Genomic DNA, 23,420 nt, shown 5'->3' with positions numbered 1-23,420 from the left:
AAGCCAAGAGGATGAAGTTCAACAAGACCAGTTGCCGGGTCCTGCACTTTTGTCACAACAACCCCAGACAGCGCTACAGGCTTGGGGCAGAGTGGTTGGAAGACTGCATGGAAGAAATGGCCCTGGGGGTGTTGGTCGACACTCTGCTAAACATGAGCCAGTAGTGTGCCCAGGTGGCCAAGGAGACCAATGGCATCCTGGCTTGTATCAGAAATTGTGTTGCCAGCAGGAGCAGGGAGGTGATTGTCTCCCTGTACTCAGCTCTGATGAGGCTCTACCTCGAGTACTGTGATCAGTTTTGGACCCCTCACTAAAAGAAAGGCATCAAGGCCCTGGAGTGTGTCCAGAGAAGGGCAACAAAGCTGGTGAGGGGTCAGGAGCACAAGTCTTATGAGAATTGGCTAAGGGAACTGGGGTTGTTTAGTCTGGAGAAGACAAGAATCGGGGTAGACTTTATAGCTCTTTACAGCTACCTGAAAGGAGGTAGTGGCAAGGTGGGGATTGGCCTCTTTGGCCTTTTCTCCCATGTAACTAGCGATAGGACTAGAGGGAATGGCCTCAAGTTGTGCCAGAGGAGGTTCAGGCTGGAGGTTAGGAAAAATTTCTTCTCAGAAAGAGTGGTCAGGAGCTGGAATGGGCTGCGCAGGGACGTGGTGGAGTCACTGTCCCTGGAGGTGTTCAAGAAACATTTAGATGTTGTACTGAGGGACATGGTATAGAGGGGAAATACTAGTGCTAGGTGGATAGTTGGACTAGATAATCTTGGAGGTCTTTTCCAACCTTGGTGATTCTATGATTCTGTGATGAGGAGCACTCAAGGTTTAGATGTGGGGGTTGTGTATACTAGAGACTATGTGCCCTTTTTTTAGGTTTCTGGAATAACAAGTACACTGTTTCATTTACATCATACACCATAACGCACAGCAAGAGAAAATCAACTAAATACTCACAACAAGAAAAATTGAACCAGCATAGCTCAGTTCAGCCTCCATATTCACAAAAGGGGCTGTTTTCATTCTCTTATTTTAGAATAAGTCTGGTTTACTCTGATTCAGATTAATCTATGACTAAATGCTTCTATCCAAACAAATGTTTCCATCCCTCTGAAACAAGGTGTGAAAAAGGATACAGCTTTCTGCATTGCTTTAATTTCACTATACAAGTTCACACCTAAGGTTATATAGGTGTCATGTTCTCAAGCAGCATAGCCTTTTGGGACTTCCTGTTTCTCCTTCTTTGCCTTCTGTTTTCTTGTTCTTTTCAAGTTCAGTGGTATGGTTACACAGACACAGTGATCTATTCATTCCTTATTATTCCAAGGAAGTTGTTAACAAGTCATGGATTGGGTGTTAGGTTATTTAAGGCTATTAACAAGACATGCAAATGCTCAGACATGTACTTGTGACTGACATGGAACTGCATTGGTAAAATACATGCATTTTAAAGCTTACACTGGCTCAAACTGCATGGCTTAGAGTAGTTGTCCTAGTCTATTAAGGTCTTCGTAGCACATAAATGCTGCTAACTCTTTCTGACTTTTTAATTGCACTTCAAAGGGTGCTGGCATCATGCTGGGCACACAAGGCAGACTCAGCATGAACCAGAGCGGGAGACCAGTTATCAAGGAAATAACATTATTCCTCAGGAGAATGCTAATGTCCTCACTGAGAAGGTCATGAAGGGAGGTTGTTTTGTTTGGAAACAGGCGGCTCTTTGGTAAAAAGGGAAGGAGAGTCCAAAATAAATTCCCTGAGGCAGAAGCTGTGGAATTAAGAAGGTGGCAGCATTTGCATGGGAGAGCTAGGAATGAGTGCGCTTCAGAAATAGGATTTTCTTCACTGTTCTTTTTGCTCTAGGAAAGATACAGCAGTGTATCAGAAAGCTTAGGACAGGAACTAGTAGAGACAAGGAGAGGTCTCAACTCTTCTGATCGTGGTGACTAAAAAGCTGCAACTACCAAGGTGTTCAAGTGAGGAGACTTGGAAACAGGAAGGGATTTCACAACAGCCACTGTGAAAAATAAAAGCCTTCTTGAATTAGTCAAGTATGGTGAGGTGTGTGCCCTGTGCCACCTCGTTTGGCAGAAGAGCTGAGAGCTGTGGGTCACAGTGTGATATAAACGATCCTAGCAACAGGAAGACTGTATCCAAGGTGCAGTAAAGGGCTCAGCAGGAAGGCCAGGGCTCCCTTCGTCCAGGAAATTTCTCCTAGTTCTTTTAGTGAAACTGGGTAATTATAATAGCAGAGAAAACTTTTATTGGCAGAAATGACTCTGAGTGGTGCAGAGCGTCACAGCTATGAGGCATGACAATGCTAACTGGTACATCAGGGCTGTGTGAGCTGAGGCGAGGAACAGACAACAGTTGATTAAATTTGGACTGATTGGTTTGGGAGTTCTCAGCCAGACAGAGGCACTGGCTGAAACTCAAAGGAAGAGAGAATTAAACAGGGCTGTAGGAGGATATCAATATTTCTGGAAGTGACTTGAGTAGAGGTTGCTTGGGATACCTTTTCCAGCAGCAGACAGGTGCAGCTCCTACCTAGCACTTCTGGTATGGCACCCACAGAACTGTTATTGGGTGTTTGTCAGAGAGCCTAGCAACATGTAGATGGGCACTTTTCTCACAAGATGGGACAAAGTGTGTCTGTGTAATAAGCTTCTCCTTTCAAAAACACCAGTTACTTCCAGAAAATATTTCGGTATAACCCTCACCTCTGAGTCACTCACCAAGGGCCAGATCATGAAATCAACATATTAAAAATGTAAATTAAGTCTGTTCAGAGCTTGATCTCAGATCTCAGCCAGACTGCTCTTTGCTTCTTTTTTTTGCCCAAGGGAAGCAAGCAGTATTGCAACTGAAATACGTGAGACCATTTAATTTAGCATAAGAAAATCTAAGTCTCTTCAGCCCTAGCTGAACACCAAGTGGTGATTTTACAAGCAACAAGACAAATATCTGTATGCAGCTAGATAGTTAATGCGCATCTTGTAACTGCTGTTCGATTTGGCCTAAGCCTCAGAATTAATAATCACCAATTATTGCGTTATGAATGTATTGCTCTGCTTCGATTCTGAACTCCTCTAACAAGGAAGAGGAATAGCCCATGGCATACGTGGCTGGAGGCAAGATAGATGCCCCCAGCAGAAATCAGCACTGACTCAACTACATAGAACTTCACTGCTTAAGAACTTGGCCATCAGACTTGTCATAATATATATATTCATGTCCAAAATGGGAGCAGGGCAGAAGGCATCAAGGGGCCGTCTTTTACCCACTGGCCCCACAGCAGTATAAGACATATCTGAGTTGCTGACAGTTGTTTGTCTAGAATGTCTACTCTCTCACTGGGGTAAGGCACACTGCAGCCACCTGTCTCAGAGGCAGCTAAGCATAAGGTAAAAACTGACATGATGATCATTACTGAGATGCTAGATGCCAGTGCTAAAGGGGATAGCTATTCCACAGAACACAAGTACTTGTAGTACTGCCTGTAGAAGTTGGTATATGTGCTTGCTGGTGTATGATGTATTATAAATGTGAGTATTGTATTTTAAGAGACAATGTTATGAAGCCCTGAGTTTTGATCAAGCATCGCTTTATGTATTATATTCTGCTGCAAAAGGTTGCTGAACTTGCAGCCGATCTATCTGATTTCTGACTGCATCCCTTCTCCCTGTGCAAGCAGCCACTGTGCAAGAGCTGGTGCAAGGCCAGGGTGCTGAGCAGCCCCACTCACCCTAAAGAGACTACCTGCCTGGCTGCAGCTCTGACAGTCATAGGGGAAAACATCTGCTTCTCACATCATGGCAACAGCAAGTGCACATTCAGCCATTCCATACATTACTGAAGATACAGTCCAACCGTGGTGCCGTGCCCCACTAGGCAGCCAAATTCCTCTTCTCTGATTTCAGAAGTTCTGTTTGGAAAAGACCAACGTGAAACAGATATTAGAAGCAGTACAGTGAGACAGGTTATTTTTTAAGAAAAAAATGTTATGAATATTTTGGAATATATGCAGTCCTGCAAGTCTTATGACTTTGTCAATGGTTTACGGGCGTTCGGCCCGGTTCCGTGACAAAGGGGACGGGGGATCCATGGGTCCACGCCCTGGGAAAAGGAAAAGGGGAAAAGGGTAAGGAGATGGCCCTGAGAGCAAAGAACAGCGGCAACAATCTGAGGAGAAACAAACTAATTTACTAAATAAAATATCAGAATGCAAAACAACACACTATAATACAATATAATTACAATTTAAGCTGATAAATCCAATACAGAGAGAGAGAATGTCCCAGAATCAAGGCAGGCCTTACTCTACGACCGACAATAAGACGGCTGGAGAGCGAGGTGCTGCCAAGACGAGAGACGGGCGGAAAAAGGGCCGAGGTCTCGTGATCTGCAAGTTTTTATACTGTGAGCTTTTATCTTTTCCCTCCGGCTGGAAATGGTAACAGAGGAGAAAAGTACTGTGGGGACTGTGGTAGTCCTTCTCTTCTGAGAACCAGGTATATCCACTACATGATGTTATGATGTGGAATACCAATAACCGAAAATCACAAAACCATGACAGACTTTTGTCATAAATGCACATCATACAACCATCTCAGTTTTCACAGAGGCTACAAATGTCCCTTCACCACAGCAACTGTTTAGCCTCCAGCTCTTTAACAATAAATATTCAATAAAATTCTTGACTCCGTGCTCAAAACTGAGCACATATAGGAACATTCTCAAAATTGGCCTTTAAGCTAACACTGCTGGGTAGGTTTTCTCTTTGAATATTTGACTTAAATCTTGGTGTTTGTGTCAATTTGTAACCTGAAAGGACAGTCCAAAGTCTGATCAATACCCTTTGAACACATGAGAAAAGGGATGCCAAAGATTGAGAGAAAACAAAATAAATTTTCCTTTATATAATATTCCAAGAAGACAGACTTATTTTACAGCCAACAAAAACAACTCAGTATTTATTGCAGCTGGAAGAAAAACTGATTTAAAAAATGTCACATTGTTCTCTCAAATTATGCTTTATCATTACCTGCCAACTTAGTGACTTACAAATTTCTGAATATATAATGATATCCTGAACATTCCTTAGTAAAAAGCTTTGAAGATAACCTCCTGCCCAGTTCTGATCTTTTAGTAACAAAATATTTGAAGTCTGCTGGTTTTTCATTATTTTGAATATTTGTTAATTTTGAGATCTGAAGAAAAAATAAAAAGAAAATACAGTTTGAAAGTCCATACAAATTCTTCAATATTCTTTTTCAGTCTCCTCCAGTAACAGATCTAAATAGCTCTATACGTAGATGATGTGCAAATTTCATTATTTATTTTCTTTAGTAACACAGGAAGTACATTTTCAATTCCGAGTTGCTGGGTTTTTTGGTTTTCTTTTGTTTGTTTGGTTGGTTGGTTTTTAAAATGAATACTTACATAAGCAGTTTTGCATGATGCAAAGTTTACTTATTCCCCATTATACCTAGACTCCAGAAATGAGTTGTTCTTGTGTAGGCTAAGATTGGCCTTTCATTCACTAAAAGCGAATCTTCCGGCTGCCTTGAGGGCAACAACACAGACCAGAGCTATACAGCAGAGACACAACTGTTAGAGGAGCTAACAGACTCAGCCACTGCATCTTAACTGGAACTGTTATTTTTAAGACAACAAAAAGTCTCAGCACATCTCCTCTGAGACACTCTATTTACAGCAACAATGTAGAAGGGCAAACACATTTATGAGAATGCAATTTGGGTAAGTCAGCCACCCACTGAGTCCATATTTTACAAAAACAGTGAGTTTCTCATGAGTCAACTGAGTAGGATTATGACACTAGCAGATAAAGAGAGGCTTTTCTACCTCAAATAATCTACGTGTTTTTATAAAAGTCTGTACCATGTACTCTATCACTAGTTTTTTCCAATTGTGAGGCTTATGACTTAATGAGATCCTCCTGAGTCTGAGGTATGTAAACAAGATGTAATTTAATATGGTGTACTCTGAATCAAAGGGCATTTTTGATGCATCAGACTGCATTTTTTTAAATTGTATTTACTGTACGGCTGTAATTGGATTTATTTTTAATTATCTTGAAGTGTACAGTAAAGCATCCAGATAAATTGTACTTCTCTCCAAGCAACCCTCTACTTCTGGAGATGAAGGTTCGATGCAATATACCAGGTGGAATCTGGTGGATGCCTCCCAGAAAGATGAAATCTTTTGTTTTCTATGTACGCACTCTATGCCTTTTAAAAATAATCAATGTTCAAAGCCCTTAAGCCTTTAGCTCTTACTGTTCCCCTCCATTTTATGTAAGTCTTTCCCAGTTTAAGCAGTTTAAGCACTCAGCTTTCAGTGGAGTCATTCATAGACTCTAGAATCACCAAGGTTGGAAAAGACCTACAAGATCATCCAGTCCAACCATCCACCTATCACCAATAATTCTCACTAAACCATGTCCCTCAACACAATATCTAAACGTCCCTTGAACACCTCCAGGGTCGGTGACTCCACCACCTCCCTGTGCAGCCCATTCCAGAACCTGACCACTCTTTCAGAAAAGTAGTATTTCCTAACATCCAGCCTGAATCTCCCCTGGTGCAACTTGAGGCCATTCCCCCTCATCCTGTCACTAGTTACAAGAGAGAAGAGGCCGACCCCCAGCTCACTACAACCTCCCTTCAGGTAGTCATAGAGAGTGATAAGGTCTCCCCTGAGCCTCCTCTTCTCCAGACTGAACAATCCCAGCTCCCTCAGCCGCTCCTCATAAGGCCTGTGCTGCAGACCCCTCACCAGTTTCATTGCCCTCCTCTGAACACGCTCCAGGGCCTCGATGTCTTTCTTGCAATGAGGGGCCCAAAATGGGACGCAGTTCTCGAGGTGGGGCCTTACCAGGGTTGAGTACAGAGGGAGAATGACTTCCCTGCTCCTGCTGGCAACACTATTTCTGATGCAAGCCAGGATGCCGCTGGCTTTCTTGGCCATCTAAACCAGGGCTGAGGCTCCTCTTCCCCAGTGTCAGAGGCTAAGGGTCCGTGCATATGTGCTTCATGTGATGAGGTGTGGAAATTTATAATGTTGATGTCTACATCTTAAGCTAGTTGCCTAAATTTTATTGATAGTCGCCAGAGAAAAATAAGCATTTGTAGGATATGAATTATCTCATCCTACCACAGATGTCTAAATTATGTCATAATAATTGTTCCTGACAAGTGCCTGTTTCTCACCACTGATTATATAGGAAGTCATGAGTGGCTAGCTCAGATGTAGGCTTTTGTATTGTTGATATTTAAATTTGCTGAGACAAAATTCATTTTGGTTCAGTTTATGACAAGATATGTCTTTGGCCACCAAACAGGTGAAGGAACACCCCAAAACCTGCAAGAAGTACTTCTAGGACAGTCCTTGCTGTGTTTGACATCAGCTGCAGCACTGGCCATGACACTGAGATCACCAGCTGACAGCAGAGCAGCTGAGTGGTGGATTATGCCTCGGGATGAGCACCACACACAAAAAGCAAAGGGAGAAAGGCATCAATGTTTCACCGTGACTGCAATGGCTACCACCACAGTGCTGAGGAGTGGACATGGGAGCTGAAGGAAGGATTCTCATTAACAATGATTATCAGCATACACAACATATTATTAGTAGTAAAAGACGGAAAACAGTGCTGGCAAGGTGGTTAATGGGGAAAAGGTATAGACAGGATAGAAAATGGGCTTTGTGAATTTCTAGAGTTGGGTGCTAAGCACAAACCAGTATTATGAACAAGCAAAATGTGAGAGGAACTTAAATGTTTCAAGGATTTAGAAAATATAGAAACTACAGAATGACAAAGCAATAGAAAAATATTTCAGTGTGAGAAAGAAAGAAAGGGTAAAAATTCATTTGCAGCAGAACTATGAATATCAATGATACCTGAAGAAGAGCAAATAAATGCAAAGTTAAGTAAGAATCAGATTTGACGAGTGTGTAAGTGGGTGATGAAAGGGAGAATTTCAGCACTGCTGCTTAAAACATTTTATTGAGGAATGATGAGGCGGTTAGTTATGGATGAGGAGGCTGGCTAGACAGTGGAGAATTTTATAGCACAGAGGCAAGACTAAAAAAAATGATGGAGAGAAGTCATGTGGGGATTCAAACGGGCAGTACGAGAAGAGGTATTTGATGAAGTAGAATAAAATGAGAATATTATTGAAGGTGGACACCTAAATGAAACCCTTGAAGATAAATATTGAGATCATGGCTGAGAGAAATATGACATGTTGATGCAATCACCCTCCCTCTGACATCTGAGATTTCTGATGTCAGCAGGTGACAGACAAGTTGGAAGAGAATCTCCAGCATGTTTCCTGTTGCTCTAGGTGTATTTCTCCCTATTTACTCCTTGAACACAACATACAATTCTTCACTTCAGTACTTCAGAATACTTTAAGAGTTTTCTTATAAAATAGTTTGCAAGCACTTATGGATGAAAGTGAGAGAATTCATTAAGTTCGATACTGAAGTGGAAATACTTTTAATATTTTTTTAACATCAAACAAATGATTTCAAATTAAAACACCAATGTCCTCAGAAAGGCTTTTAAATTAGTTTGTTGTCTCTTGGCTTCTTGCCCTTGGAAATTTATTCTGGAACAATTTCCTCAGTGCATTGTTTTCTATAAACATAAAGCAGAAACACTTGAGTTGTAAATTTCTTCACTGTGTACTGTACAAGGATAAAACAATAGGAGTTAGAAGCTACAATGTGTGGGGAAAGGGTGAGTCACTGCCTCAAGATAAATTAGTTCTTATGTAAGTTCATCATAATCTTCACTTCTTCAGCATCAAAGCTGATGACTCAGTTTTTGTTTATAAGGGGGATTCATTATCATATAATATCTGGCAGTTGTCAAAGATGGCTTATATCTATTTTTTACAGCTCTCTAACAAGACTACTACATTTCTATCATGACCAGGTGTGTAACGATACCTCCTGCAATTCTGTCTTTGTGTCATCATTCTTCACAGCTTTGTACTGAGAAATTAACTGTTTCTCTTAAATTCCTTTGCAAATATATTACAAATATTGAAACAAAACACTGGGGAACAATATGCAAACTGAGCTGTCTAACATGAATTTCAATTCATAGTTCTCTTCCAAAAGATATGAAATAATTGATCAGAAGCATTTCTTTCTCATATCAGTGTTGAAAGTCAAAATATTAGGTGTGTATCACTGAAGTTGCACAGTATATGATTGTAACTCTTGACCAAGAATTATAGCAAGAGATTAAATGGATTTGTAGTGATTTAATTGTTCCCTGTAAGTTTATATACTTGCTGTGTTATTCAGACTCACTGTAGGTTTTGTGTAAGGAAAGTTCCTCTGGAAATCAGTAAACAAACAGTTCAGCTCCCTCCTCCTGCATAGAATGTAGCACTGCTGAAGTGTGTTGGATGGTGCCTCAAGTTTCCACTTCAACAAAACCACTGGCCAAATCATCAGTACTGTGAAAACTCAAAAACTGACCCCTACTGCTGCCTACAAAATTGCTTCTCCAGAAATAAAAGTCAATGTCCAACTGTGGTGTTATTTTTTTATTTTTTTTATTTTCAGTTCCCAAGGTAGTACTCAGACTCTGCTTACCTTCTTCTGCATAGCAGTTCTTTCTAGCAAGATGCTGACAATTGTCTGCTCTTACCTCCCACCTTCTGCACTTGCCCTCTGAGGCCTCAATTTCCATCTGAATCAGAAAAGGAACTGAGAGCAACTGAAACATAATTTCCTGCTCTCCTTCAAGCTCCCTGCTTCGTTTTGATTACAGTGCTATCACTGGACCTATGCTAAAGCATCCCTTATGCAGAAAGGTTAAACTGATACACACACAAGCATAGTACTGGAGAAGATACGTGAAAAATCAGCGGCCAAGATCCCGTTAAGCAGAAACAGGTGTTACAGAATACATTCACCCCGATGACTGTCAAATTAGAATTCTCGTGAGGCGCAGTGTTTTGTCACGTTTTGTTATTTCACAATTCACAGTCTTCAAAGCCCACGGAGTATAAGATAAAAACAGAAACAAAAGTCTGGTCAGAATACAAAAAAAAGACACATTAAGACTCACCTACTAAGGCTGGTTGATCAGCATAAACATAGCGGACTAACAGTGGAGGAGGAGAGGAAAAAAAAAAAGCAATCTTTTGCTTTTGTCATTTTATTATTATTACTATTATTATTGATTTAATTTCCCCAGAGAGAAGATATATATGTATAACTATTGAGGAATAGATACGGTCCTGTACTGACTCCAAGACAGCTTCCCTATGGAGGCTAGGATCTTTGTATTTCTTCTTTTTTTCAGGACAGAGCATAACTGACACCATTTTCTGTAAGCACTATAGAAGGAAAAGCATATGCAGGAGGAATGCGACAGTTGGTCCAAATCCCGCTAAAGTCAATGAAAATCTTTCCATTGACTTAAATGGGCTTTGATTCAGACTCTAAATGAAGAAAGAAGGATCTTGGAGTACCGGACTAAGGAAATCATTCCATTGGGAGTGGCATGGAAAAACACATGAAGGTGAGAGCACTTGAAGAAAACAAAAGGAGCTGAAAACTTGGCATCTTCATCTGCTTCAGTTTTTTGGGGGCATCATAAAAACAATGGGCTTCCTCTTATGCAAATTCACCCTCATCAAAGCAGGCTGATTTACCCTTGTGTCAGAAACATATCAAGCACATATCGGACTAATGTCCTGGTTTTCTTCCTTCATTTGTGCATCTCTTCAAAATTGAGTATCACAATGAAAATGACACAATGTTGTCAGCTCCTCCCAGAATGTCACCTAATTTATTACATGCAGTTTCTATTAAGTGGTTACCCACTTTTTTCCATTTCTTTCAATTCCATAAGAAATTCCCTAGTGCCCCCAGTGTCCCCATATGGCCTCTCTGGACTGATCATTGTCCAATATTAACAGTTTTATTAGCTGCAGAGTTTTCGGATCCCATAATAAGTACCTCAGAAGTGTAAGGGGTTCATCTGTGCAAATGTGCATGAAAAGCAGCTGCCAGGTGAACTGAAGATATACATATTACAAGGAAGCAATATTCTGGGGAAAATGTAGGTATTTAAAATAACATTGATACTATTTAGAAGCAGAATGTAAATTGAAAACATCAGTTAGACAAAGGAAAGAAAATAATCCTTTTCATTTAGATTAATGCAGAACAGCTGCATATTGCAAAAATATTGCAGGGGAGAAAAGTGGAAACAAAAAAAAATTCCAAATAAAATTAGACAAAGGCTGGAGCAAAGGTGCAATCTTAAGCCAGATTAGGACAACATGCCAAATCAGAAGTGAAGATTTTGAAAGATAGATGCAGATTGCAAAATTTTGCAATTGGTCCTTTAAGATGGTTCTGCTTTTCAAATAGCATTGTGTGCTGTGGAAGAGATTTGGATACAGGAGCATACCCTGGACTCCAAATTTTCTCTCCTGGTATAGATTAAGTGTGCTGCAGAGACAGAGCAGACATGCCAGCGAGCACTCCTTTACAGTGTGCATCATCTTTTAATTTAAGGAAGACTTTCTGCCTCAAAAGATTTAACTTGAGGCAGAAGTAAGTGAAAAATGACTTTGTTTTGCCATCAGTGCTAAGTAGCATGAAGATATTCAGAACTGAAGCATATCATTGGTTTTGCAGATTAGTTTTCTTCTACTTTTATATTTTGAAGTATTCTCCTTAAATAATTGAACATTTTTGAAGAGAGGGGAAAAACATAAAATAATTAAATTAGGTTCAAAATGTATAGTTCTATATTCTGTCAATAAAATGAGAGTAATACTGCTTGAAATTGCTAGCTTACCTGAAGTAACAGCACTTACTGGGCCACAGTGCTGTTCCTGCCATGATGACCCTCCAACATGCAGTACCTTAGAGTGGTGTGGACTATGCCAACAATGCAGAGAGCATCCTTGCTTATTCTTGGACTGACTTGCCTCTTTCTGGGCATTCTAAAGGAAAAGTAATGCATGATTTTTCCCCCTCTAGGTAATACAAACTATATACCACTCTCAATGAAGAAAGGAGACTTGCTGCCAAGCAGGGAAGATTCTGCTGACTCTTTCTGCCATTGGCTGCTTTGGCTCTGCACTAATTTCAGTCCAAAAGTTCTATAAGACCAAAATGACTGAAAATCTCAAACCAACAGTGTCTCATCTTATATTTGTGCAGAAGACAGGTGGCCTCCTTTTTTGGTCTTTTTGTCTTACAGAGTGATGAGGTTTGGTGTCTCTCTTTCAAGGTGTCTCCCTTTAAAAATGTTTCACTTCAGAAAGCTACAAAGTTCATCTGGAAATCATATTTGTTCCCCTGGCCTTTGAATTCTGAGTTTCTACAATTGTTCAGTTACCTCTCTCTACAGGCAACTGAGAGCAAACAGAATTTCTGCATCCACATGTCCTGTCTCATACTGCTTAGATGTGAGGGCTAAATGGGAGTGAGAAACTCTCATTGTAAAGAGAATGAGTGAGAGAATTGCTGAACCAATAAATGTCCCTGTGTAGTGAGTCTAGGCTTGCTCCTTTCTCACAGATCGGTGGAGGAGTTGTAGTGCACTGGAGCAAAGCTTCTTTCATTCCTTGTTCCTGCTGATCTTCCGGGGCAAGGGAAGACTGGTTATTTGTGCAGTGATAAGAACTTATCTTTTAAAATAAATTCCCTTTGTTCTTGGTCAGGTTATTTGGTCTCCTTCCAGAGGAATTCTCACAAGACATTTCAATTAAGTTATTAAATAGATTCACAGACAAAAAGCCCTGTCAGTCTCCTGAGATGATCTATCCAAATATCAATCATAGAATCATAGAATCACAGAATGGCCTGGGTGGAAAAGGACCTCAGAGATCATTAAGTTTCAACCCCCCTGCTGAATGCAGGGTTGCCAACCAGTAGACCAGGCTGCCCAGAGCCACGTCCAGCCTAGCCTTGAACACCTCCAGGGACAGGGCATCCACAACCTCCTTGGGAAACCTGTTCCAATGCGTCACCACCTTCTGAGTGAAAAACTTCCTCTTAATATCTAACCTAAATCTCCCCTCTCTCAGTTTAAAACCATTCCCCCTTGTCCTATCACTATCCACCTCCGTGAACAATTGTTCCCCCTCCTGCTTATATGCTCCCTTCAAGTACTGGAAGGCCACAATGAGGTCTCCCTGGACCCTTCTCTTCTCCAAACTAAACAAGCCCAGTTCCCACAACCTGTCCTCATAGGAGAGGTGCTCCAGCCCTCTGATCATCTTGGTCGCCCTCCTCTGAACTTGTTCCAAGAGCTCTGCGTCTTTCTTGTGCTGGGGCCCCCAGGCCTGGATGCAGTACTCCAGATGGGGCCTCACAAGAGCCGAGTAGAGGGAGACAGAGTAGAGAGAGACTAGAGCTGAGCAGAGGAGGGCAGTATAGGCATCTTCACTTTGGATCCTCATTGTTTAAGACTTCCTGGAGAAGGAATACTACCTCCTGGAGAACAATTGCCTCATCATAAAGAGTTCTGAAACAGATATGAAGAGTCATGTCCTACTGCCTGTACAGGAGGCCTAGATGGCTGCATCATAAATGCCTGAAGGTGGGTGAGAAGTGCTGTACTGTGTTTGCTTGGACGAGAGTCATACACAGTACGCAAGTCATTTATGAAGTGGATGGGGCATTGTTTTTCTTATAACTCCTTGGTACTTGTCTGTTCTGGATTTGTAAATGCAGCAGAAGGACAAAAGACTGCAGTCTCCCTAAGATCCTTTTATTCATCTTTCTTACGCTTATATTTCTCACTATAGTTAGATATAATAGTTCAAATTTGGTTTAGTAGATCACTGGAAATAATGTGTCTGGGAAGAAGCTTTCATAACTTAAAGAAAACAGGATATTAATCCCTTATGACTTGAATCTAGCTGCCTAGTGATAGACTGCCATCATAGATGATGTGTGCATGCAAATTTGTTTATTTATTTGTTAGTCAGAGCCAAGTATTGACATTCTAAGATTTTGGCAGGTCAGATAAATATCTCCTTCTTTGTAAAGATTGGCCATTTCTCAAGCCACAGGAACTTTAAACAGTTTCCTGGCAGACACTGAGCAAGCAGGTTGAAGTGGGCAGTGCGATGAAAGAGGAGACCACCCCTTTAATCCTACAGCTTTCTGAAATCTACAGTAGTTTTTTGTTTTTATGATTACTTGTTTGTTTGTTTAATTTTGTTTTTCCAATCTGGGTAAATGGATTATAGAATCTCAGAATCTACAAAATAAATATCTGAAAAGAACCATGTGCAGTTTTTTTCTTCTTTTTCTCTTTTTCTTCTTCTTCTTCTTTTTTTTTCCAAAGGAAGGCATTGCATATTCCTCATTCTGGTGGATACAGTGGATGCATTCACACCTGCTCCATGGTTACACCAGCCTCCAAATGGAAACTCATTCAGGCTGTAGTCTGTTACTGGACTTCCATGGAGATCTGTCTGTGTAAACGAATGTTTGACGCCTTGGGCTCAGATCAGACCTATAAAATCAGAGGCTTGTGTGAACTAGCCCTGAGGAGACGTGCATCTGTGGGGAAGAAAACAGAAAGGTTCCTTGCTCTTCCATGATGTGAGAGCTCCTTAATGCTCATGCCAGCAATAGCAGGAGCTGCTGAGGAAGAACTTGATGAGGACAAGGACAACGCATCCTTTCAAAGCAAGGTGCAGTGCTTTGGCCAGACCTCTTGCTGCAGCTATAGGTGCTGGGCCTGTTTACCTTTTAGCAAACTTCATTACTTCATTACTATGAAGTCCCCATCTCCAGAGGGGCACATGCTTTCAGAACCTGGTGCCAAGTAGCAACTATGAAACGTGGATGTGTCTTCTGAACTTCAGAAGCTAGTGGTGGGATTTTCCTGGGGAATTAGAAGGTTTTTATTTGCCAGTTTGCTGAAGGGCCATGCTGGCAGGGCTGGAAGACAAAGGTACGTGCGCAGTCGTGCAGTCATGCATGATGGTGGAGGCATCCAGGATGGAGATGAACAAGAGTTTTGTCTGCCCACCTGCAGTGTTGTGCAGAGGCCTTAGACTGCTTCTGAGCCCTGCAGAGCTGCAGTAGTAGGGCTGTCCCTGGGCTAATTATTCCTGCTTTGCATCATATTTGCTGATAAAAAGGCAACCTTGGAGCAATTTCTACTGAAGGTAAATCATTTTAACCTCATTATCTTCCACTTAGACATGAGTTTTTGTAGAAGAGAAACACCTTCCTATTAGTCTCATCTGGCAAATCTGAGGACTCCAAATGCATAGATGCAATTAATCAAAATTAATGGACATCTTTTTTCTCTTCTTTCCCTTAGTCTTTCTTTATTAACTCATTATTTGGCTTTCTTTTCCATTAGAAACTTCTTTTTCTCTCTATCATCAAGAATATGTAGCAGGGTCACATCTTCTATCAAGTCCCAAACATGTCCCCTTGCTTGCCCACTTAGAAATAGATTTGTTCAGAATCTTCAGGAAAGTCCCTTGTCCTCTACAATCCTCTACGTACACAAGGCAATGGAGAAATCATATGGAGGGAAGGGCTTTGCCAGTCACAAAAACACTAAAGAGTTGGAGTAACACAGCCTCATGAGTGATGTGTCAGAATTGTGTTGTGCTTTTGGAGGGCTTGTGTGCAGAGAGAAATCCACAATTCAATTTTATGCAACAGTATTACTGTGGCTTAGTGTCTACCCTGGGACAGCTTATGGCGTGCCCAGGGCTGGGTGTCTGGTGCTGTACCCATACAGGTAGACTGCTTACCCCTATAGACAAGGAAACTCATTGAGGCATGTGAGCTGCGGTATGTGAATCTCAGTGATTTCACCTGCCTAAGGCCATGGAGCCTTACAAAAGAGACCACAGTTTTTGTACATTGCCTAACATATATACTTAATTTTAATTCCCAAAGAAAGAGTAAATGAAGGCTTGTGTTTTAACTAACTAGAAGACACAGCCAGAGTCAGGTTCTCATTAGCTGTAAGGTTTCAACCCAGCATTTCATAACAAAATACATTTCATTTTGCTAGAAGGATAGAAGAATGTTGAAATTTTGATTAAAAGAAGAAAAAACTGATTCCAGTCAGTGTAGTCTAATACACTATGAAAGAAACTGTTAAAAAGTGTTTCTGATACTTGGCTTATAAACAGTATCGCTGGTGAAAATTTCCTTTTGGATTTAAACCTTAAATCATTACACTCAACACTAATTTTATAAATAACAGCTCCTTATAACAAACAGTGAGTACTCTTTTTTTTTTTTCCCCAAAACATGCTCCACGTGTACAAGGCTTGTGCAAAGCTCCCAAACTGGCAGCCAAGTCCCTGACTTTCTTGTGACTCTGACTCAAAAATTATTTTCTGGTTCCATGTTGCTGTGCTATTCAGTCCCATGAAAGAAAGTCAACCGAAAAGTAAAAGAAACTGGGGGTATTTAGGTTGCAACACACATTGTGCAAACAGAGAGTAATACATGAGCATTGTGACAGATGACTGCTCAGTCTAAACTCAGATAGCGAGAACTTGGACTATGTTGAGGTCAGTGAGTACTTTCTCTTTGAAATGGTGAGATTTTCAGCAATTATCCAATGTTGATGCTCAGAAGATGATGCATGAACACTTTTTGACTTTCCTTTGCCTCAACAGCTGCCAAAGTGAAAATATTTTTCAGAAGTCTTCCTCTCCTAAACTAGTTTCGCTACAAAAAATGTTGAGAACTGTTCTGCAGGATCCTTTGTCTTCACTTTGCAACTGTAGCTTGATGGCTGCATGTGCTAAGAAAGCATCAAAACCAGAAGAAAAAAATTAAGCCCCACAAGACTTCTGTCAAAACCAGTACATCTCATGTCCATTCAGGAATCCTCAGAAGGGCCTGCCAGAAAACATCATTAACTGTGTTATATCATAATTAGAACAAAAGATGTCTTCTCAAATAAATAAACATCCCTCAGCCTTCCTCAAGCAGTATCTAATGTATTTTTAGCAGCCTAAAGACCAGTCTGTACAGAGCATGACAGACGAGATATAGCAGCTTTGGACTCAGTGATACATAGGTATAGGTATTTGGTCCAAGTAACTCTATGATAAACATAGATGAACATCAAATTACAGGCTTCTTGAAGTATTACATTACTGCTCATGTAAATGGACCAGATGTAAATATTAATGTGATGCTCACTGAGAGATATTGCACTTCAGTATTCTGACAGCCTCTCTTTTTTAAGATTTTCAGTAGAGCTGAAAGGTTTTGCTTTGTTTTATTGTGAGTTGGTTCCAGCTTTACTGCTGTTGCTCTTGAAAATTAAAAATTGCAACTACAATGCTGATATTATAATAAAACATTTCCTTTGACATTTTATGCTCATTTTTTTCCCCAGAGATTAAAAAAATTGAGCATTTTATTTAATTTTAAATAGACCAGATTTCCTAAATTCAGTATTATCCATTATTATTCTGATTTCTATATGGATTCGGTATGTCTGTATACTTATATAAACAAAAGCAGAAGTGAGCCAGTAAATGCACTGTTAATCACCCTCTTTCTAGAAATACAAAAATACTAAATATGAGATTATATTACTGTTACACTTGACTCTTCCTGCTATTCTACTCTGTTGTAGTATTGCTCTTATGAATTTTATTGCGTGTCTGTTAGGTCTTCCAAACCAAGGAATAAATTTTCCCTAACTGTCTCAAACTGTCTGACATTTTAAAGTGCTAACATATTTGAAATATTTTCCTATATCCTGTGCCCCTCCTCTTTTTATTTCATGTCTATGTCTGTTGCTAATTAGGATCTTTTTCCTTCTGTTTTTTTTTATTATTATTATTTAGAGATGCTACATTTAAACTTCATGTATCAGTTTTCTTCATTCTGTTGGAAAATTATTGGTTTTATAGACTTCAGGTTAATTTGGCTACATTTACTTTTTTCCCCTCTAGAAGAGGTTTGTATTTTTTTCTGACTGATTCTATGAAGACAGGCTGGTTTAAATTTAGAGTGAGGCAACAGATTTTCTCTTAATTTGGCTGGCCCATAAATATTGCTCTAAGTTTTATTTCAATTATAGTTTCCCTTTTTGAGCATGCATTTTATTAGCACTGTGCGTGTAATTTTGTTTACGAAACAATTTATTTAGCATGTTTAAAACAAAATCCTTGATACATTATCCCAATACTCCACCAACATTATATTCTGATGAAAAGTCAGCTAAGAAGGTTAATGTTGAAATCAACCGTTAATGATAAAAAATGAAGAACAAATAAAACAATTTATGTAAAATCCTACAAATTCAAAGGAAAAGAGAAATTTATAGGCTCCATGATATATTTTATTTCAGGAAAAAAGAAATCTTCATTCTTGAACTTGCAGATCTGTTTACATGTTTATCTTGGTTCAAGATAAACTCTTTACACTCTCTGGTATAGTTTGGCTGTCTCAGTGTCTATAGCTCTGCCCTTTACAAGAACTGTGCTATTTAGATGGAGCAGTGGAAAGATGCATAAGAATATTTTCAGTTTGAAAGCGTCATTCAGACCTTCTCTCAAACTGCTTATGTAACTTAAATATTTTTAGTGCCCAGGAGTTCAAAGTTGCTAATGTGTTGTGTTTCTGAATGACAAATAGAACACACTAAAAACAGCATTACACTGTTTTTTTAAGAAAATTTCGGGGAAATTCATGCAGCTCTGAGCGAAACTCTACCCTGCCTTTAGCCATCCAAGTATTTCCTTCCTCGTACAGCGAACTGAATGATTCATTGTACCCAGGTCCTCTGTTCACTGGTAGGCATGAAGCTGACGTGACTCCATAACGCAGCCAGCAAACAGAAGCTCTTCTCAGGCTGAGAATCTGAGACACCTAACAGCAGCCACAGGGAGGAAACTTTCCTCATCAGGGCTTATTCATGATATAATGTCTTCACAGCTGACAGAAATGGTGCTCATTTTTTCTTAGCAAGCTGTCGGAATTGCATTGCTCTCATTTGTGGTAACAGAGAAGGAATTTATTTTGTTCTACTGGGAGATATGCAGTGAAAATAGATTTGCAGACTGATTGAAAAAGAAAATAATTTAATAAAGTGGAAGTATTTAAGTGACCTATTTTAAAAGAGGATGAGTAGAAAAAGTTTGTATTTTCTCACTATATAATTTAACACCACAAAAATATCATATTCAGCTCATTCCTCAGATTCTACTAATCCAAGAACACAAATAAGGAAGTGATTTACACCTGTTAGTCATGACCCAAATCTCACGTAACTTCAACAACCCAATTGCTAAGCCCCCAGTTTCACCTCACCCTCCCAGATTCTTTCAGTACTTTACAATGGAAAGAATGTACTTCCAAGCCTCTTCTCCTTGTGTGACAAAGATCAGACTCTGGAGACAATTCCTTCTTTTTCCTGACTACAGATGAAGACTAGATGATGAAGCAAGCCAGACTCTTTACTTTTTCAATAGCCACAGATACGTTAACTAAATTCAGATCCCTTTCACCCATCTCTAGGATATGCTTTCTGTTTAAACTGTAGCAGCTCTTGTTCATTCCAATATCTTCTATTGTATTCATCTTTTCTTAGTTCTCCAAACCTAGCACAAAATGTGTAGAAACAGGGAGGGGAAATATATATATATATATATATATTTAAACCAAATGCATATAGTTAGGCAGAAAGGGAAAGGGAAGCCTCAGAAATAGGGAGGTGTGCTTTTAAAAATCAGAGTTTTGTCAAAGTGAGGGAAACAGAAAGAACCATAAATTCTAGTGGGCTAAATATAAGATCAGAATATGGCAGGTCAAATGAGTATGTAAGGAAAAACTTTCAAAAGACATATGAATCTATAATATGTCTTTCTCAAACATATCAGGCACAGGTAGAGTATAGGAGAAACTGTAGAATCCAAAGAAATGTTCACAGAAGATAAAATTCTAGCAGAAAAAAATAATCTCTATATACATTTTAATACATTTTCACTGTAGTGGAACTTGGGAGGAACTTTTTGGAGAACGTACCATAAGACCTGCTTGAAGCTAAAATTCTAATAGAAGATCTATAAAACAAGTTACAACAACTGCTCTGCCATTGTTACTTCTTAGAGTCAGGGAGCTGATGCAGTCAAATCTTTATTCCAATACAATTTATTGATTATTATGTTCATAGCAGGCTGCCACTAACAACTATGAGAAAAGTTAATAAAGGGCATCACCGTGCTTCTTTCTCCATGAGTCATGGTAACAAATCAAACATAGAATCAGAGAATCAGAGAATGGCTTGAGTTGGAAGAGACCTCAAAGATCATCCATTTCCAACCCCCTGCCTCAGGCAGGGTTGCCAGCAACCTGTCAGTCACCAGATCAGGCTGCCCAGAGACCTGTCCAACCTAGCCTTGAATGACTCTAGGGATGAGGCATCTGCAGCTTCTCTGAGCATCCTGTTCCAGTGACTCAACACCTACTCAGTGAAAATGTTCTCTCTGATTTCTAATCTGAACTAATCTTTTAGTTCAAAGCCATTACCCCTTGTCCTATCACTATTTACCCATTTAAAAAGTTGATTTCCCTCCTGTTTATAAACTCCCTTTAAGTAATGGAATGCCACAGTGATAACTCCTCAGAGCGTTCTCCAGGCAGAGCAAAAGCAGCTCCCTCAGCTCTTCTTTTTTGGAAAGGTGCTCCAGTACTCTGATCACCTTTGTGGCCTTCCTCTGGACCCTCTCCAAAAGATTTACATCTTTCTTGTGCTGGATACCCCACACCTGGATGCAGTACTCCAGATGAGGCCTCATAAGTGTAGACAGAGTAGACAGGGGCAATTCCCTCCCTTACACTGCTGGTTACCCCTCTTTTGATGCAGCCCTGGATGCTGTCACCCTTCCAGGCTGCAAGAGCACACTGCTGGCTCATGACCCCCAAGTCCTCCTCAAAAGAGCTGCTTTAGGGAGATATTCTCCCACTCTGTACAAGTGCAACACCTTGCACTTGGCCTTGTTGAATCTCATTACATTCATTACAAGTGGCCCCACTTTTCATGTTTGTCAAGGTCTCTCTGGATGGCATCCCTTCCTTCTATTGCATCAGTTGCACCACTCAGCTTATTGACATCTGCAAACCTGCAGAAGATACACTTGATCCTACCATCTGTGTCACTGAGAAAAATATTAAAGTGTACTCGTCCCAAGATAGACCCCTGGGGGACACCATTTATCACTGGCCTCTACCTGGACTTAGAGCTGTTGACCACACTGCAACATTACAACCAATTCCTTGTCCAGCAAATAAACGACTTTTCATATGCTCTCCATACTCTCCAATTTATAGATAAGGATGTGGTGTGGGACCATGTCAAAGGCTTTGCACTTGTCCAGGTAGATGACATCTGTTGCCCTTCCTTTGTCTACCGATGCCATCACTCCATCTTGGAAGACCACTAGATTGGTCAGGCATGATCTGCCTTTGGTGAAGCCACACTGACTGTCTCAGATCACCTGCTTGTTCCTGATGTGCCCTAACATGTCTTCCAGGAGGATCTGTTCCATGATCTTTCCAGGTACAGAGGTGTGGCTCACCGGTCTGTAGTCTCCTGAAATTTCAGCATTACCTATAATATTGATCTTCATCTCTTTGAAAAAATAATACAAACCACAGCTGAAATCTTACATCTTAGCTGACCTTGGAGGGCAATGGTCTAGTATTAACAGTATATGTTTTCTTGATGCATCTTTTCCATAGTGAATAGCTCACAAGTGTTCCTATAGTCCATTTAGAAATAAAAGTGCATAGATAAAAATACAGGTCAAAATAAACAGCCCTAACCCCTCAAAAAATACACAAACACCTCTTGCACCCTTCTTCAGCTTTATAACTTAGATTTCATTATGGTGAATCTGCCAGCATTTATGTTCTCTGCTTAGGTTTCATAAGTCACAGGGGAAAAGGAGCCATTTACATGTCCAGCAGTTCTAGGTGGGGTGGTCTTTCCTGTGACTTTAATTGACTGTCTTGGAGAAGTAAAATAAGTAAATCTCTGCCTGATTGACCAACACATGAACAAAGTAGTGTCAGGGGATGCTTTTGTTCAAAACTCAGCTATGAGTTTCATAGAAGTCTTCTCACTGTGGATGTTTATTTGCAAGTTGAGTGTTTATCTGGTATTTCCATAGAGCAACAGTTTAAGCAAGGTAAAGACTTTTCTATGTGAACACAGGTATTTTAACAGTCTCTGGAGCTCAGGAGCCCTTTCTGTTAATATAGACAAAAGAAACTGAAAATAAAGGGGAAAGGAGGAGTATGGGGAGACAGAAAGAAAGAAGACAGCCTCCCCAGAGCAAACAAACAGGAATGCCAAAAAGACCTGAGAATCTACTGCCACAACATATCCTTAAAAAAATAGAACAAAGTGGCAATAGAAAAAAATAGTAAGAAATTAAAGGGGATAAAAGGAATAGCTGTTTTTATTATTATTATTATTATAAGACACTTACTCAGGGTTTCTGTTATCCCCATGCCAATATTACACACACATGGGCATTTTTTTTCCTGCTCTTAGATATATGTAATTCAGTTTATATAAAATTTTCAACACATCGAGCTACTCTTGCCTGAAAATCTACTGAATCTTTTTTGTTGGAAATGCAAAAAAGCTTTGAAAGTCATTACCTTTCAAATCAAATTAACAATCAAAGAAAACTAGTAAACTTCTGAAATGAGTAAATGAGACTGAGTCAATTGTATAACGGAATGGAAAAAGCCCCTTCCTTGAGACTTCCTTGAGACTAGGCAGGTCTCATTTATTCTCTTTGAGAGAAGGTTTCGTGGACTATTTATTTCTTTGCTTTGCTTTGTGGATTTCTAGGTGTAACACTGTAGAGAGTTAAATGAACATTTCTGTTTGTTAAGGTTACAGGTATCTATTTTGTTTTGCTTCTAGATGGAATTACATATAATATCTGTTCTATTAAAAATAGGACAATCTTTTTACCAAATGTTGAGAAACAAAAAATAATGTTTAAAAAGGCTGTTAACAGTTGCAAAGAAGTATTTATTTTTGTCATCAAGTTACACATCTTGTGAAGACTCGTAGATTTTAGAGCCAAAATGCTCCTTCCGAACACATCATATGAAATATATACGCCAACAGCAGTTGAAACAATGCCTGTGCTTTTTGGATTTTTCCTACTTCTTACAAGTACCTCTCACTGAGTCCAATTTTCATCTTCTGAAGGGAGAAATCCTTGCTACAAGTGTATTTTGGGAGTGAAAGTTAGCTCATTCTCTCTGATTTTTTACTCAGAATTTTCATTTCCTTCCTCCCTCCCTCCCTCCCTCCCTCCCTTCCTTCCTTCCTTCCTTCCTTCCTTCCTTCCTTCCTTCCTTCCTTCCTTCCTTCCT

At 39.9% G+C, this 23,420-nt stretch overlaps 1 long non-coding RNA gene across 1 annotated transcript in view; it reads right to left on the bottom strand.

The window, feature by feature from the left end:
* Window positions 1-23,420, bottom strand: part of LOC110396701 — a 40,816-nt gene that overhangs the window by 3,980 nt on the left and 13,416 nt on the right. The window contains exon 2 of the long non-coding RNA XR_002437183.1: window positions 3,753-3,918. This is a non-coding gene — a long non-coding RNA (uncharacterized LOC110396701). The remainder of the gene's footprint in view (window positions 1-3,752; window positions 3,919-23,420) is intronic.

This window comes from Numida meleagris, chromosome 3 (genome assembly GCF_002078875.1).
Source record: "Numida meleagris isolate 19003 breed g44 Domestic line chromosome 3, NumMel1.0, whole genome shotgun sequence".
NCBI classification, from domain to species: Eukaryota; Metazoa; Chordata; class Aves; order Galliformes; family Numididae; genus Numida; species Numida meleagris.
This window is presented reverse-complemented; position numbering and strand designations above follow the sequence as displayed.